Genomic DNA, 15,749 nt, shown 5'->3' on the forward strand with positions numbered 1-15,749 from the left:
ATTGCTAATAACATACTGAATGGCAAAATTGGAATCCTGGGTGTAGGTTTCTAGATCGTCCGCAAACACTGAATCTCTTTGAGCCTCCGTTCCTTCAGATGTAAAAATGATGGATTAAAGTGAGCTTATGTCTAAGGGCATGTTGACGTCTAACGTTGAATGATTCTCTGATTTTAACAGTTTCAGTATTACTGCTATGAAATATTCTTTACTTGCACTTGAAAAAATTTTTTAAAAAGATTTTATTTATTCATGAGAGACACACAAACATAGAGAGGCAGAGACATAGGCAGAGGGAGAAGCAGGGTCCTTGCAGGGAGCCCCATGTGGGACTCAATCCTGAACCCCGGGATCACGACTTGAGCCGAAGGCAGACATTCAACCGCTGAGCTATGCAGGCGTCCCTCTTTGCTCTCATTTTTTAGTTGATTTGTTCAACTGGGGTTCAACTTACTGCAGGCTAACTGGTGCTACTTCATCTGGTGTCCATAGAGGTGACTCCTCAAAAAGACAGAGAATTTTTTTTTAATAGAAAAGTGTATTCATGGTAGGAGATCATACATAGATAAGAGCTTGTCAGTTTTCATAACTGAGAAAAAGATGTCTGAAAATATATATTAGGCATTAACTTCATAGAGGAAGCATAGAAGCAAACAAACTCTATCTTTGCTTATCCTAAAGTTTTGTGCTGAATTTAGATTTGCCAGAAGTGGGAGTGGAGGACTGGGCCTGAAGGCTGAAGGCTGAGTGGGTGAGATGGGGAGGTGTGGAAAAGGAAATCTAAGGAGCAAACCTAGCTGATCTTGACACCTGAAGGCAGAGCTTGTGCACAAGTTTTTTGTTTTTATTTTCTTTGTTTCTTTGCTTTTCAGCCCACACAGTGTTACTTGGATCAGTGTTTCTAAAACAAACAAATAAACAAACAAACAAAAACAACAACCAAAACCAACCAAACAACAACAGCAACAGAACTAGACTGAGTTGCCAACATGGGAGAAGTTCAGATTTCTGGTTTTTCTCGAAACATCAGACAGTTTGGCAGCCTTGGGTCCTAAACCCCAACATGTCAGCAAGTGGCTGGAGGTGCATGGTGCTTACCAGTTTTAGATGGGCTTATTGCGCTCCCATTTTCCACAGTCCCCACCGCTCCCTCCTACCATCGAGGCCTAACGTCAGTTGAAATTTATTAGCACCCTTGGAATGTTATTCTCATGTAGCAGAGTGCAGTTAAAATCTATTTCTTCTATCCATGTCTCCATTAAAAGTGGGAAAATAAAACCAGACTGAGCGGGTTGTGTGCTTCTTATACCCAGTCTACTTTATGCATTGATGTTATATGCCTTTCTCTTGCAAATAACTGAGTTTTCAAGCCCTGTCCTAATGCTAGCTCTGTTCTTGACCTCAACAGCCAAGAAAAATAATCTAGCTAAACTAGAGAAGCACAACATGTAAAATATTAGCCCAAATCCTCTCCCTACCTCATTATATGTTCCTTTTGATTGTTATTCTTTAACCAGTTTGAAACAATCAGGGCTGGAATATTGAGGGTCTTCCCTATTTTGTAGCTGGGGCTAAGGGAGAAAGTATAGGGATGGCACAGGTAAGACACAGAGGTGGGAGTGGAGCTTATTCCTCTGGCCTCTCTTGCCTACAAGCCAACTCACCAAGGATGCCAAGGAATGCCCTTGTGGTGAATTTACCAGAACAGCTCCTGTCTACAAGTCAGGTAGCTCTAATTATTTGTGGTTCCCTGTTTAACCTGCATATCTCCCCATAGAAATAGTTGGGGTTTGAGGTTTGCCGTCTCAAATTCTGAGGGCATTGGGAAAACCTGAAAAAAATGTTGCAATAATCTTTATGAGTTGCTTTTTAGGTTAGATTAATAATAGCTGGTCTGGAGTGATTTTTTCACTCCAGAAGGAACACTTGAATGGTAAGTCTAATTAAATATTCAAGTCTTGAGCTACGCTTTTGTTCTTGCATGACCTTTTTAGTCTCACCTTTTATGTTCCTTAATTCTTTAATTAATGAGATTATGAAAATTTCAAAGGAACTACACAAATGTGGCACCATCAAAATGCTAGTGTAGACATGAAATTGGATTATGAAATTGGGAATAAAGACAAGTCATAGCACTTAAATTTGAAGTGCAGTTTTTGTCTCTTTTATTTTCAGCTTCTCATTTATTCCCTCAAGAGAAAACAAAATCTGGAGATATCAAGGGTGAAATTGGTAAATGACTGTAAAAATTGGCTTGTTTTGGGGGACTCTTGCACAGACAGGTAAACTGTGTGTATGTGGGGGATGTGTGTGTGCTGGTGGGAATTTAGTGGAGTGTTAGGTAGGAAAGTATCAAGCTCAAGACTCAGATAAACATGCCGACATTTCAGTGCTCACCCAGCGCTTAGCCCTCTTGGGTTGGGAAACAACATGAGAACAGCCTTTGTTTTTATATTCCAGTTCATTACTGGTGGGACCTTAGCCAACAAGAAAACGCTGTCGGAACAGCTTCAGAATTCAGACAAAGAATCACGTCAGTTCTTATTTTAGACGAACTGGTTCGGCCATTCCTCCTTCAGAGAAGTAGGGTGGGTTTCCCCTGGTGAGCCTAATTGAAAGGACTTGCTTCCACTTGAAAGATGTGGTAAACATCTGGCAAAGTAAGGGGAGTTTGGAACTATGTAGAAATCTTGGAAGAGACCAGGAGCCGGAGGCATAACTAACTAGATTCAGGGCCAGGGTCACTGGTTTCATGCCTGACTTCTCCATTCATTTGACTTTGACCTTGGATGTGACTTGGTTATGTGTTTCCCCTCTGTTGAATGGGGATGATGAGATGATGAGTCACATTTACCACTGGGACAATTAATTGTGAACAACTAAAAAGCACTTTACAAGCAAGGGCTTCCACAGGAGCCCAATTATGCTCAAATAGCTGGAAACATTTTGGTAGTGTACAAATTTGAAGGCAGGAACCATAAACCATAGATTTTGCTGCATAAGAAAACACACTTTTCCTTAATTTCAGGACAGTTGCAAGCTTTTATTATCAAAGGATATTCCACGGTAGAATAAGGAGTGCAGAAGAATAGGTTAAGACCAAAAATACTGAGAGGGATCTTATTCATTAGTGAACTCAACATGTATTGATTGAGCTTTTTCTATGAACTATGAGCTGGGTTGAAATAGGAATTAAATACAGGCTGTCCTTGCCCTTATAAAGCTCACTGCCTAGTAGAGATGCAAAAAAGAAAATACTAACTGTAAATTTGAGTCCTAGAGGTATGGGCAAGCATCCTCTGGTGTCTCATTTTTACATCTGAAAATTAGAGATCACACCCCTCACTAGCATTCATTCTAAGATTAAATGAGTATTTCATGTAAAGTACTTAGCACAGTATTTATGGTAGTAGAGAATGTTTATTGGAAATGTATTTTTAAAAAATTGAGATTTTTTTGTATAATTAATCAAACTGCAGGAATTATTACTAACTGTTGGAAGACTTCCATTGATAGAGGTGGGTTTGAAAACAGTGAAGAAATTAGACGTTTCAACAGCCTCATATGCAATGATAGCCTCATACACAATGCTGGAGAGGTGTCATGGTAGGCCTTACACAAACAAACATGAAATAGAAGAAAGAAGAGTAGGATTCTAGTCTTGGCTGTGTTGCAACTGAACTGTGAAATCGTGGAAAACTCAACTTTATGGACTTCAGTTTCTTCATCTATAAACTGGATTGGTAGTTGTATTTCTGGCTTACTCCAATTCTAAATTTGATGACTCTCTACAATAAATCTTATTGAATAGTAGTAGTCAAAAAAAGCAATGCTGGTGCTAATTTCTTTTAGATGAGGACTAAGACATGAGCCTATCTATGCTAATAAGTGTCACTTTTAGGTATAGCAGAATAACAGTATAAATGAAGAAAAGTGTTCTAGACTTATTCATAGAAGGATTAAAGACATATATTTATATTATATATATTAAATATACATATAGTGTGTATCTATATCTATATCTATATCTATATCTCACCATTTCAGATAACCATAGACAATGCTACTTAAATTGGTAAGCAAATCAGACTACTGCTTATGAATATGCCTGAGCAAAGTGGTAAGTAGGCATAGAAATCTTAAGGAGCTAAAAACTAACTTTAAAAAAAAGAGAAGACCCTATGCAGTCCTTAGGTAAGATAACCTAGGGTTTCTAAAAGTGCTGTTTCTGAACCATGAACATTAGCATCACCTGGGAACTTGTTAGAAATGCAAATTATCAGGCCACACCTCAGACATATTAAATAAGAACCTCTGAGTGTGGAGCCTAGCCATCTGTTTAACAAACCCTCCAATGATTCTGATGAATGTTCAGGTTGAGACTCATTGAATAGACTCTTGTCCAGATAAGTGCTAAAAACTGAGTAAGGAGCAGAAAAGAGAAAATTAAGTTTGTGATTAATTAATTGATTAATCTGCTAGGTGTAAAGCACTCTGATTCTGTAAAGAGATACAAGGATTTACTCTGAAATAAAATGAAACAATGTTGTGATTGACAACATGGGAACCTAGTGAAAAAAAGATGACCAAAAGTTAAAATCTCAAAGAGATTGCCTCTCCTCTTCCTCGAGCTAGTGATGGAACCATGGACACACCATCTCCAGTCTCTGGATTTTAGTTTCTTCTGCTGAACCAGAAATCAGGGATTCTCATCTAGGAATGAGAAGATGGTGGGCATATCAGAATCAGCCTGAAGATTTCACTCAGAACAAGAAAACTTACCCCCCAACCTTGTCTTTGAGAAAGTACTGTATTCTTCCCACAGGCTGGGGTAGGGAAAAGAATGAAAAAGAAAACGAGAGACAACTAGATTAGATGCCCTTGAAGTGACACTGACCAGGATCCGGTATGATCTCAGAAAAGCAAAACTGGGTGGAGACTTGTGGGTGAAGAGTTTTAAAGGTTAGGTAGAGTAATCTGGGGATTTATAGATTGAGAATAAGCCCCACAGTTCTCAGGAACCGAGAGGCAGCCTCTCAGGGCCCAGGTGCTTTGGCTTGGTGGTAACATGAATGAGAGCTGAGTACACAGAGTACTTTTCTTCCAAGGATTTGATCTTTATTGTTTCTTTCATTCTCTTGGCCTCTCCGTGAGATAGGCGTGGGTGGGTGCTATTTCCCCATCTCCTCGTAAACAGGAACACCAGGAAAACCTGTGCCTTTGATTGGAGCAAGCTCCATCAGTCAACAAATATTTATTAAGAATCTGACATTATTTCTTGGAATCCCCTCCCTCCTCCTTTTTAAAGAAATGTGTAGTAGGGATGTCCCTTCATTTGGAGAATATGGAAAGGTAACTCAATGAATTAAGGGAAAATTAAGGTTCTATTGTTTATCTAAAATCACTATGAGGAATAATAGGGACATGGACTTTTTCTGCTAAGCACACTTGATCACCATGACTCACTCCTGCCCTTCATAGGAGCTCTTCTGCTGCTTGCTAATGACCCAACATGAGGTTGGAGTGTAGTGAGATCTCCATGAACCAGGAAAGGTGGTTAAATAAAGTTTTCTTATTAATCAAAGTCCAAATTAAAAACAATTTCCAGGACTAACGTAATAGTGCAAATAGTTATAGAACAGGTGGTAGGAGACCTTCATTTAAGCCTTGTCTCTGGCATCCGGTGGCGCCACGATGGGTGCACATATCACTTAGACCCCTTTGGCTTCAACTTTTCTCATCTGTAAATGAGAAGGTAGTTCCAGATGATCTTTAATGGCTCCTTTGAGCACCCTTTTGAGGTTTTATGCTTTCTTTCTGAGGGGCAGGAGCATCAGTGTCCCAACATTAATTTGTATCCAGGTCTGCAACAATAAACTGAGAAAGTGAGAGAAAATGGGCCTGGTATGCTCTGGATATAAGCAAAAACACTTAGTGTTACTTTTTGAAGAAAAAAATTGGTATCAGCTTGTTTTTAAATATTTTCAGTGTTTAATATGCTTCAGTATATTTGGTGTAGGTTTGTTCTGACTTATAAACTAATGTGTATTTCATATATTTGCCAATCTAGTTATCGCTAAGTGGAAGACAGCAGGTGATTTTAATTTTGCTCTTCACTGTTCGTTACAACTATGTAATAAACATATATTACTTATGTAATAAGAAAAATAGCTAATAAAAAATGAACATTGTGAAAAAAAAAAAATGAACATTGTGGAAGTAGAACCAAAGAGGTTAAAAGCTGAAAAAGTTCACAGGACTGGTCAAAGTCATCTATTTTCAGATTGGCAAACTAAGGACCAGAATGATATGTGACTGCTCAAACTCTGAACCTGTTAGAAGCAGTCTTGGGACAACGGATCAAGATTCTAGTTCTGATGGCGTACTACATCCATGTTTTTCCATTTGTTCCTTAAAAAATGGAGACCAAGAAGAATATTTGGACATTCTTGTTATTCAGATTCTGCTTAATCAAGATTTGGTAAGCCCTGTGGAGGTGGTCTGTTGGAATCCAGGTTTTGCCAGTAGACTGTGGTCAAAATTCATGTATAGTGCAGTTATGTCGAGAGTGGCCTTTATTTTGGTGTTGTGTGACTCTGCTCCGCTGTGCACATTGTAGGAGTGTCTCACATGAAATGCCCTCATGATCATCACAGAGATCATTAGGAACATATTTGGGAGACTAAGGAGGGCAGAGGAACAAAACAGAAATCAGCAATGGGGGACAAAAGCCAAGGAGGAGAAGATAGCTACTCCCTGCGCTTGCTACTCCAGTGATGTAAGCACACAGGATGTTGATGCTCCTTCCCAGTTAGCAGAGCCTGTGTGCAAAGACTCAACACTTTTTACATGGGCCTCATTAATCGTCCCACCCTTCATTCTGATGGTTTCACACACACAAAAAAGGGACTTACTTTTGTCCGTTTGAAGTTGACTTATTTGTAGAAATGACCTAACTGCATTATTACCCCAAATGAGAAGTTCTTCTGGGTAATGCATGACAAGAAACGATCTACAGAATGAAGAATATTTGCAAGTGGGTATGAAGGGGATTATCTTTATATGGAAACCAAGTTGGGTGAATACTTTCGGCTTCAACTGTGAACAAGGTTCCTCAAAAACAAGCTTATTTTTCCCCTAATCTTCATATGTAATTTCTACTAATAAATATTTCTTATGCTTTGCATCTGGGTGGAAAAATTGCCTCCTACACAAGCCCCACCTTCCAGCCACATCCAAACCTCTCACCACCAATGTTATCATTATACTCAGGATTCCAGCTGCCTTTGGTTATGAGGATTTCATGCAAATCTGAACCAAAGAGAGCAAAACATAAAAAGCTGCCATTTTTTTCCTTCCCATTTCCCCAAGTTAAATAACAGTTTATTCTGCAAGCTTTCAAATCACTCCCACAAAATTGGCAATCCAATACAATTGACACATTCATGCTAATCCACCCAGAAGTAAATACACTATGGTAAAATTGTGACATTTGCAAGGACCAGGGCTCCCCAGTTACTGAAGAATTAACTAGGGATATAATGAGGGAGGGCCAAGTGTGATTCAGCCTGGAGAGAAGCAGCCTTGCCATTCTATGTCTAATCCTCAACCAGAAACTTTTCTATACATTCGAGAACTTAGAAGCGTGTGTAGCTTCAACATTTGATTTAAATATAACGTTGCACCACATTTTCTTGGTTTCAACCTAAGGACTGCCACAGTCCCCCTAAAGAGATACTGGCTTTGGATTTCTTTTCTTTTTCTTTTCTTTTCTTTTCTTTTCTTTTCTTTTCTTTTCTTTTCTTTTCTTTTCTTCTTTTCTTTTTCTTTTCTTTTTTCTTTTCTTTCTTTTCTTTTCTTTTCTTTTCTTTTCTTTTTTCTTTTCTTTCTTTCTTCTTTCTTTCTTTCTTTCTTTCTTTCTTTCTTTCTTTCTTTCTTTCTTTCTTTCTTTCCTTCTTTCTTTTTTTTTGGATGTAGCCACTACTAGAATATACTAAACTCTTGCAGGAATGTTTGTCAGGAAAGCACAGTCCAATCCTTGTTGGATGTCTGTAGAAAGAAAGGGAATTCGTTGGCTTTGCTTTTCTTGAGTCTTGGGATGGGAGAAGGCAAGCTGGGATTTGGGCTCCAGATTTACTCTGTTACTAACAAGGGCCCTGGGATAAGCCATTTGTTCAGCACTCTACAAATTACTGGAGTTTTTATATGCATTTTTGCCTTACATTGACCTTGTGAGGCAACAGAGGCAGTGTTTAGTCATTCCTGTTTTATAGGTGAGGAAGCTGAGGATCAGAAAGGTGGTTAGTTAACGTGTTATCTCACAGCACCTCCTTCCTTCATGTAGCAGATGAGTCCAGGCAGAAAGAAGTCCAGAAAAGGTAGCTCCCTCACCTGGCATCACACAGCAAGTCTGATGCTGGACCAGGCATAATTTGTCTGGAATTTCCAGCCCATTGCTTAGGTCACTGGACCATGTCGTCTACCTGCGTCCAGCCTGGCCTGGGAGGTGAGCCACCTCACATTTTATCCCCAAGGCCAGGAAACTCTTCCTGGGCTCTGACTGGCTCCAAGTGAGCACAACAGTCATAGACAAGTAGTTGGGAGAGGAAATAAAATGCTAATGATGTTCTTTGCATTTACAAGAGCATCTTCCGTCCCTATAAATGGACAGCTTGGATAGACAACTCTGTAGTCATAATAAATAAAGACTTGCCACCACTTTAATCTCTGATCCCAGGCCACCCACAGCTTTCAGGAAAATGCCTGACTGAGCAGACAGCTTCACAGACTTTAGCCGGTGTCCGATCAGGAGGGGAAGAACTTTCCGGAGGCGTGGGCCCTCCAGGAGAAGGCTGGTCTGCTCCTAGACAGCTCCTAGACTGCATGGCAGGCAGCTTTGCCTAGACAGCATCAGACAGCCCAACACCAGAGTGGGGAGTCAAGAAAAACATTTTTCTCCTACTGGATACTTGAGTATAATGAAGTACATTTTATTCAGCGCGTATTAGGTGCAGGACTAAATTCAAATATCTAACAAATGCTAATAAGCAATGATATAAAACTTTACATGCTGGACCTTCTGCTTCTCCCAAGATTTGGGTTTCATCAAAAAAATTAAATCGTAGTGGGAAAAGAAATCTAGTTTTTGAATATAGGGAGAGAAGAGAATAAAAGAGCTGTAGTAAATAGTTACTGTTATATTTGTTAAAAGCACCATTTATAAATTTGAACTCACTTGGTTTAGGAACAAAAGGTGCATTTGGTGCAATTTGTTTAGAAAACGACGATTCTTTGTGTGCTCTGGGATATGAAATCTGAAAGTGAAAATTTCAGAAAAAGATTGGACAAAGGAGCCTCTGCCAGAACAGTCTTCAGAATTAGGTATCATTTTTGGATTTTCTTTTTTTCTCTTTTACTCTAAGAACTTAAATTATAAATATATATTCTTTTTAATAGTTACTAAATAACTATAACAAAGATTATTGTGAATCAGAAATATGGTTCTTAGCAAAAACAGACAAAAAAACTCCAACAAAACTACACACACACACACACACACACAAAAAAAAAAAAACAAAGAAATTGAGAATCCCGTTCATCCATCAAATTAAAGTTACCTGGTGTTATTTTTTTTCATTTTCCTGCATTTCATATTGAGTTTTCCTCTGCGTAAGTGTTGATTATCTAATGACTTAGTAATTTTTATGGTGTTTCCCCCCAGTAAATTTGTTTTCTATTTGACCTTAAGTACCTATTGCCTTTAGTTACCTTCAGGGGGACCTCTATGTCCTTGGTTGACTTTAAACCTTCCATCTCCCCAGCAGAGAGGAGCTCAGCAGGGGGAGCTTATGCCTCTCCAATTTCTACCTGTCAGACATAGGCCTGCAGATTCCCTCAGGTTCCCCTCTGTGGCTGTGGGAGGGTGCGGGAGGAGGAGACAAGAGGGATTGGAACTCCACACTAGGATCAGAGTTGAAACTTTTGGTTTCTGCTGCTCATTAATGAATGATATCTGATATTTGGTAGACATGGAAAATAGGGGATTTAAAAAATATGAAAGATAAAATAATTTCAATATTAAAGATAAAGAGAATCATAGCTGTTATATTTTACTGAATTAAAGACTTTGGATCATGTGTGTGTGTATTTTACTCCTCTCTGTGTCTGCTCCTTTTTCAATAAATATTGAGTAAACATTTACTAGTATGCGCCAGGCCCAAGGCTTTATACTGGGGATTTGGAAATGAGTGACACAATCTTTGCAGTATCTGGGGCAGCTGTTTCTCACACATTGTTTCATCTTGTTTTTTTTCAGCCATGCTCTAAGGTACATATCTTTACTCCCGTTTCACAGATGAAAAAACAGTTTTGGAAAGTGTAAGCATCTTGCTCAAGGTCATGAAGTAAGTGAATGGATAACTTGGAACAGCCTGATAACGCCAAAGCCTCTGCTCTGGCACCTTGGCCATGGCTGGTAGAGCCTCCCAAGAACCTGATGCAAGACTGGAGTATTTCAGAAGAGCTCCAGAGAAGAACGGTGGAGTGCATGAAGGAAGAGAACATCTGACTAGGAGTAGAAAGGGAAAATGAGGCCTCCCTATATGCTGAAGAGTAGAGTAGGCAAAGGCTGAAGTAAGCATGGTGAGCAGTGTGTGTGGGTATGTGTGTGTGTGCGTGCACATGCATGTGTGCGCAGCAGGGGGGATGGGGAGAGTGGTGATGGGAGATGGAGCTGAGGGAGGTAGGGGTGATGGGGGAGGCTGGCTAAGTAGGCAGTGCAGGTCAGCTTGAAAACCAGACCAAAGAGTTTGAATCTGAAGCTAAGTTTTGAATCTGAGAATAAACTCTAGCTATTGGAGGATGGGAGAGATTGAATTTTGGTGGGAAAAATTAGTTCCCAATGCAGCCATACCATAAGTGGAGAGAAATGAGATTGTTTCCTATTTCAAGGTCTGTCTATAATAACTCATTCTTAGATTCTTCTATGGTTTCTTTCTTTTTTTTTTTTTTTTTTTTGTTTTTTTGTTTTTTTGTTTTTGTTTTTTTTTTTTTTCTTCTTCTATGGTTTCAAGGTGATTGTTCTACTCACGTCTTAGTGTGACTTACACATGCCTAAGAAATCCCCTCGGGAAGGATTTCAAAAGTCTCACATATAGACTCCTGTTGGTTGAGTCTCAAAAAAGGAACCAGAAAATAAAGTCACTTATTTGCTGAGGACACAGAGTGTGTGAAACATTGTTCTAGGCACGGTTGGGAACAAGACATAATGCAGGAAAAATGTACCTAGCAATACAAGGAAATCTTGAGACATGATGTCATAGTTATGCTGTGAAATACATTCTGTTGATATGAATTAGTGTGGACAGTGGTCCCATGAGACAAGAAAGAATTGCTAAGTATCAGAGGGTCATATAGGTGGAAGGGGCCCCAGAGTGGGCACACCTGCGTAAGTTGGGTCCAATTGGAAAGATATGCATGAAACTTTTTGATGAATTTGAAGTCGTGTTTTACAGAAAAAAAGTGGGGGAAGTGAAGACAATCATGAGGAAGGCCATGGGATTGATGATGCCTGGGCGACAGGAGGTCTGACCACTTACTGCTTTTTTCATCTGAACATAAAAGGCCTGAAACTTGATGGTACCTGAAAGACATTAAGCCAGTTGCAAACCAATATCTCATTTACCACAAATCTTTTCTTCATGTTAATAAACTTTGGCTAGTAGGATTCCTTGGGGCAGGGAGTATATATCCTGAAAAGAAATATTGAAAAATTACAGAAACATTCTTATTGCTAATGACTTGGTCAACTGAGAGTGCGTAATAGGCCTCATTTCTGATTGTTATTAGGCATAACGTTTTATTCCTTGGTGTAGAAAATATGAGCTTTTGATATCACTGCTTTAGTATAATTGACTCTCTGAGCCCTGTCTGAACTTAGTGATTCATCATTTTTCAAATTAGTAGGGACACGGGTAGGGTAATCTGAGGCTATAATCAGTAAAACCTTCTGAATGCCTTCCACAATAATGGATTAGGCTGTCATTTGTTGTATCTCTTATTTGTGTTATTGTGTGAGCCTAGGATGTCAATTTAAGCTCATTAGTTTAATTTTTAAGATGTTTCTCCTTGCTTCTGACAGCAATAGGAAGCATGTCCACTGGGTGTGTACTGCCTTATTTGCTGAATTTGGCAGCAGTGACCCCCCCCCCCCCCCCCCCCCCCCCCCCCCCCGCCTTGTAAGAGACAAGATACTCAAGTGTCAAGAGCTTACAGGGTCATCCATCTTCCTCGGCCTTCCACCCACTGGGCTGGACCACATGCACCCACTGTTCGGGCCCCTTCTCTGCTCTCTTTTTGTCATTATGCTGTTGTCAATTCCACCGTTTATTCAGTGATTAATCATCATTTGGAAGGTTCTGCTGGGAGCCAACAGAAAGGGGAGTATTCCTGCAGGTGGTTTCTCTCTGATTAGTCAAAAGTGATAATGACTTGCTGCTGGGGCTTTGTCATGAGGAAGGGAAGAGGGCGCCTCCTTTTTCTTTTGCAGGAAAGCACTGGAATTTTATAAACCTGAGAAATAAACTTAATTGTACACACATTAGTATAGGTCTTTAAAAGTGTTCCCTGGAGATCCTGTTTTCAGTTAAATCACATTTAGAATCACAACTCACTTAAACTCTTACTCTGATTTTCTTTTCTTTTTAACCTAAGGGCATCAAGGTGCACATATATCAACTTAGGTGCATAAAAACAACTCCAAGGGAGATGAGATATCTGGTGGCTTACCAACAATCACTTCTCAGTGAAGTAATGTATTTAATATTTTTACCTTTGCAGCCACAAAGATGGATAATGTTGGTATCTAACTTGGTGCAGTATGACTCATATATTACTTATTTAGGAAAAGAGTTTCCAATGAGGAAGGTATTGGTTATATGGTTTAATGATGACTAGTTCCGTTAAAAAATAAAAAGCACTTAGAGGGATGGACATGCTGGAAGACTTTCCAAAGAGGCTCAGGCCCTGTCAAAGTGGGGGTGCCTAGTTTGTGGTGGAGGCGCAGCCAGGGCAGGAAGTAAGCATGTCTCTGGGTGGTGAAGGGAAGTAGAACAGGGAGGGTAGGAAGGAGCCAGGGAATGCGGTTCAGCCCACTTCCAGCCCGACCAGTCTCTCTACCAATTCTTACACATGTGATGTCTAGGTGAGTAGGTAGGGTTTCCAGGACGAGTAAAGTAAGACCTTCTGTGGACGGTGAGAAAGACTATCAGTGTACGTGAACTTTTTTTCACTTCTCATGAATGTGAGAAGAAGGATGAGTGGGCTCAAACAGATTTACTTATTTCAGCCTTATTCTGTGGGCAAATTCAGAGATTCTCGGATGCTGCTCTGTGGGTTTTTTCATTATTTTCATCTGCTCCTAATGTGGAGTTTCTCTCAATTGACATGTGTGGATAAAAGAGACTAAACATGTCAAGATTCCAGAACCAAATATTCATGTCTGGTATTTACTTTGACTAGCAAATTATCTCCTCCTCCTCAGGCTCCCTCCTTTTTGCTGGTGATTCAGGTTTTTCCTTGGATCTTTGTTCTCTTTGGTCTGAGGCTAAGCATGGTATTTGGAGTCCAGGAGTGATCCCTGCAGGATCGCTATGTGGGTGGAGGAAACAGCGGTCACTTGAAGTGTGCTGCTGGTGGGCATGGCTGGCACGTGTGTGAAGGGTGGCCAAGGGATCCCTCCCCCAAGACAGCTGCCTCTTGGGCAGGGAGCTTGGACCAGTACTGGGGTGATTTGCAATTCACCAGTTTCTCTTTAACAGGCCATTTCCCCAGGGGACTGGGAGCAGCTGTTGCCTGACAGGGAGACAGGTTAGAGTGACATCTGAGCTGCCAGCCTGGGAGGTGGCTGGGGGTTCTGTGGTGGAGGAAGGGCTTTTGCAGAAGATGACTCCAGAGTAAGGGATCCATATGGATGTATGAGGGGCAGGGGTGGATGTAGGGAGCCGTCCAAAGTCCTCTCCTGGGGAGAATCAGCAAAGCACTGAACACAAGCCTCAGTGTCCCCTCCTGCCCTTCCAGCTGCCAGCCTGCCACCCCAAAATCTAAGCCTGCTCTTAGAGACCTTTTCCACCCTCAGGTGTAAGAGACTGATGACAGTTGGAGTGTAATCTCTTCTAGGTGGAGACTGCTTTTGAATGGATATCATGACGTCTAGCAGTGGCTCCCAAAGTGTGGTCCCTGGGCCAGCAGAGTTAGCATTATTTGGAAACTTGTTAGGAAGGCTAATTTCTAAAAGAAAAGAAAAGAAAGGAAAGAAAGAAAAAGAAGAAAAAAAAAGAGGCAAATTCCTGGTCCTTACGTACTGAAACAAAAACTCTGGGAGTTGGGGCCCAGCATTTCAGTTTAACGAGCCCTCCAGGTGATTCTGATGTACACTAAAGCCTGAGACTTGCTGACCTGGAGTGACAGCGCTCTGACCCAGTGGTATTTGGGGCATTTTCCAGTGAATTGAGGCACAAGAACACTAAGGAGAGCAGGGCCTCATGAGCCTCTCTTGTCACTCCTCCCAAGAGACAACCTATGTACGTGTAACTAAAGCTTTCCTACCAATGGGTCTGAAGCCACTGAATTCAACTGAGTAAAAATAGCCTTTTTAGCCAGAGTATTTCAGCTTTGGCTAAACTGCTGAAAAGCTTGAGCAGATGTGGCTTTCCCTTCTTTTTCCCTTCAAGTTAGGCTTTCCAATCATCCTCCTGTAGCAGAGCCATTGCCTTTCATGGAGTGATTCTCCAAGGACTGGGTGAGGGAGAAAAGAGATCTGTATTTATTAAGATTAGCAAGCAAATGGTGCTAAAAAAGAATGACAGGATATAGAAGATTTCCCAAACTCAAACTCTATCTCCAAAGCAGCCCCCTGCCTTAGGAATGGCACCAAGGAACATTTGATGGAAGAAGGTTAGGATTGCGTCCAAAGTCGTGGTCAGTACAGAGCAGTAGGTCCTTGGTAGATTCTTACTGAATTGAAAACCTCCTTAACTTCATCTCAAGAGTCTATTTGTAACTCTTCATTCATACGTGTGTTTCAACCTCCTTGAACCTAATTTTAATTTTGGTTTATATAGGATCTTGTAGGAACAAGTTCCAGATGAGGTAATGAATTTACTACCCACAGTGTAAAGGAATGTGTCCCTTTATTTATCCTAAAACGACCTCTTCCAAGTTTCAAGGGTGCTTATCTGAAATCTTAACTCTTAGATTTGGGTGTTGATTGCTTCCGACTTGGTCTAAGATATTCTCTTTGTGATTGAGCAAAGATGAGTCAGTGGCACTGATCAGCACTGCCACACCACGCCAGGCTAGAAACTCCTCAATGAGAGGAATGCCATCTGCCTCCATTCCAGGGCCTGACTTACCTCTGCTAGAGTTGGTGGTCATTTCCATAATTTGATTTAGGAACTCACAAAGACCCACCACATTCCTCTTGAATTAGTGCTTCATCAGTGGAGTCCCACTGCTTTGGGTAAAACATTTCCTTTACAAGTATTTTCTCTTACTGGATTTGACTTTCATAAAAGCGGGGAGCATGGCTCGATCATTTTTTGTGAGCCCCTTTTTTTCACCTGTCACTGAGCCTGAAATAGGAGGCTTCTCATAACTCCTTGTATACACATGGACACATATTCGTAGAGAAAACAAGTTATTCATTTACTCCTTAGTATGAATAGGATGTGAAGGTGGAGACAAATGGTTGA

The 15,749-nt window shown here is 40.5% G+C and overlaps 1 long non-coding RNA gene across 1 annotated transcript; it reads left to right on the top strand.

The window, feature by feature from the left end:
* Positions 1-1,562: 1,562 nt before the first annotated feature.
* On the top strand, positions 1,563-12,141 carry LOC121486173. The gene is made up of 3 exons (XR_005986561.1): positions 1,563-6,481; positions 9,245-9,381; positions 10,316-12,141. It is a non-coding gene; the product is annotated as an uncharacterized LOC121486173 (long non-coding RNA).
* The last annotated feature ends 3,608 nt before the right edge of the window (positions 12,142-15,749 follow it).

Source organism: Vulpes lagopus, chromosome 3 (assembly GCF_018345385.1).
Source record: "Vulpes lagopus strain Blue_001 chromosome 3, ASM1834538v1, whole genome shotgun sequence".
NCBI lineage: Eukaryota > Metazoa > Chordata > Mammalia > Carnivora > Canidae > Vulpes > Vulpes lagopus.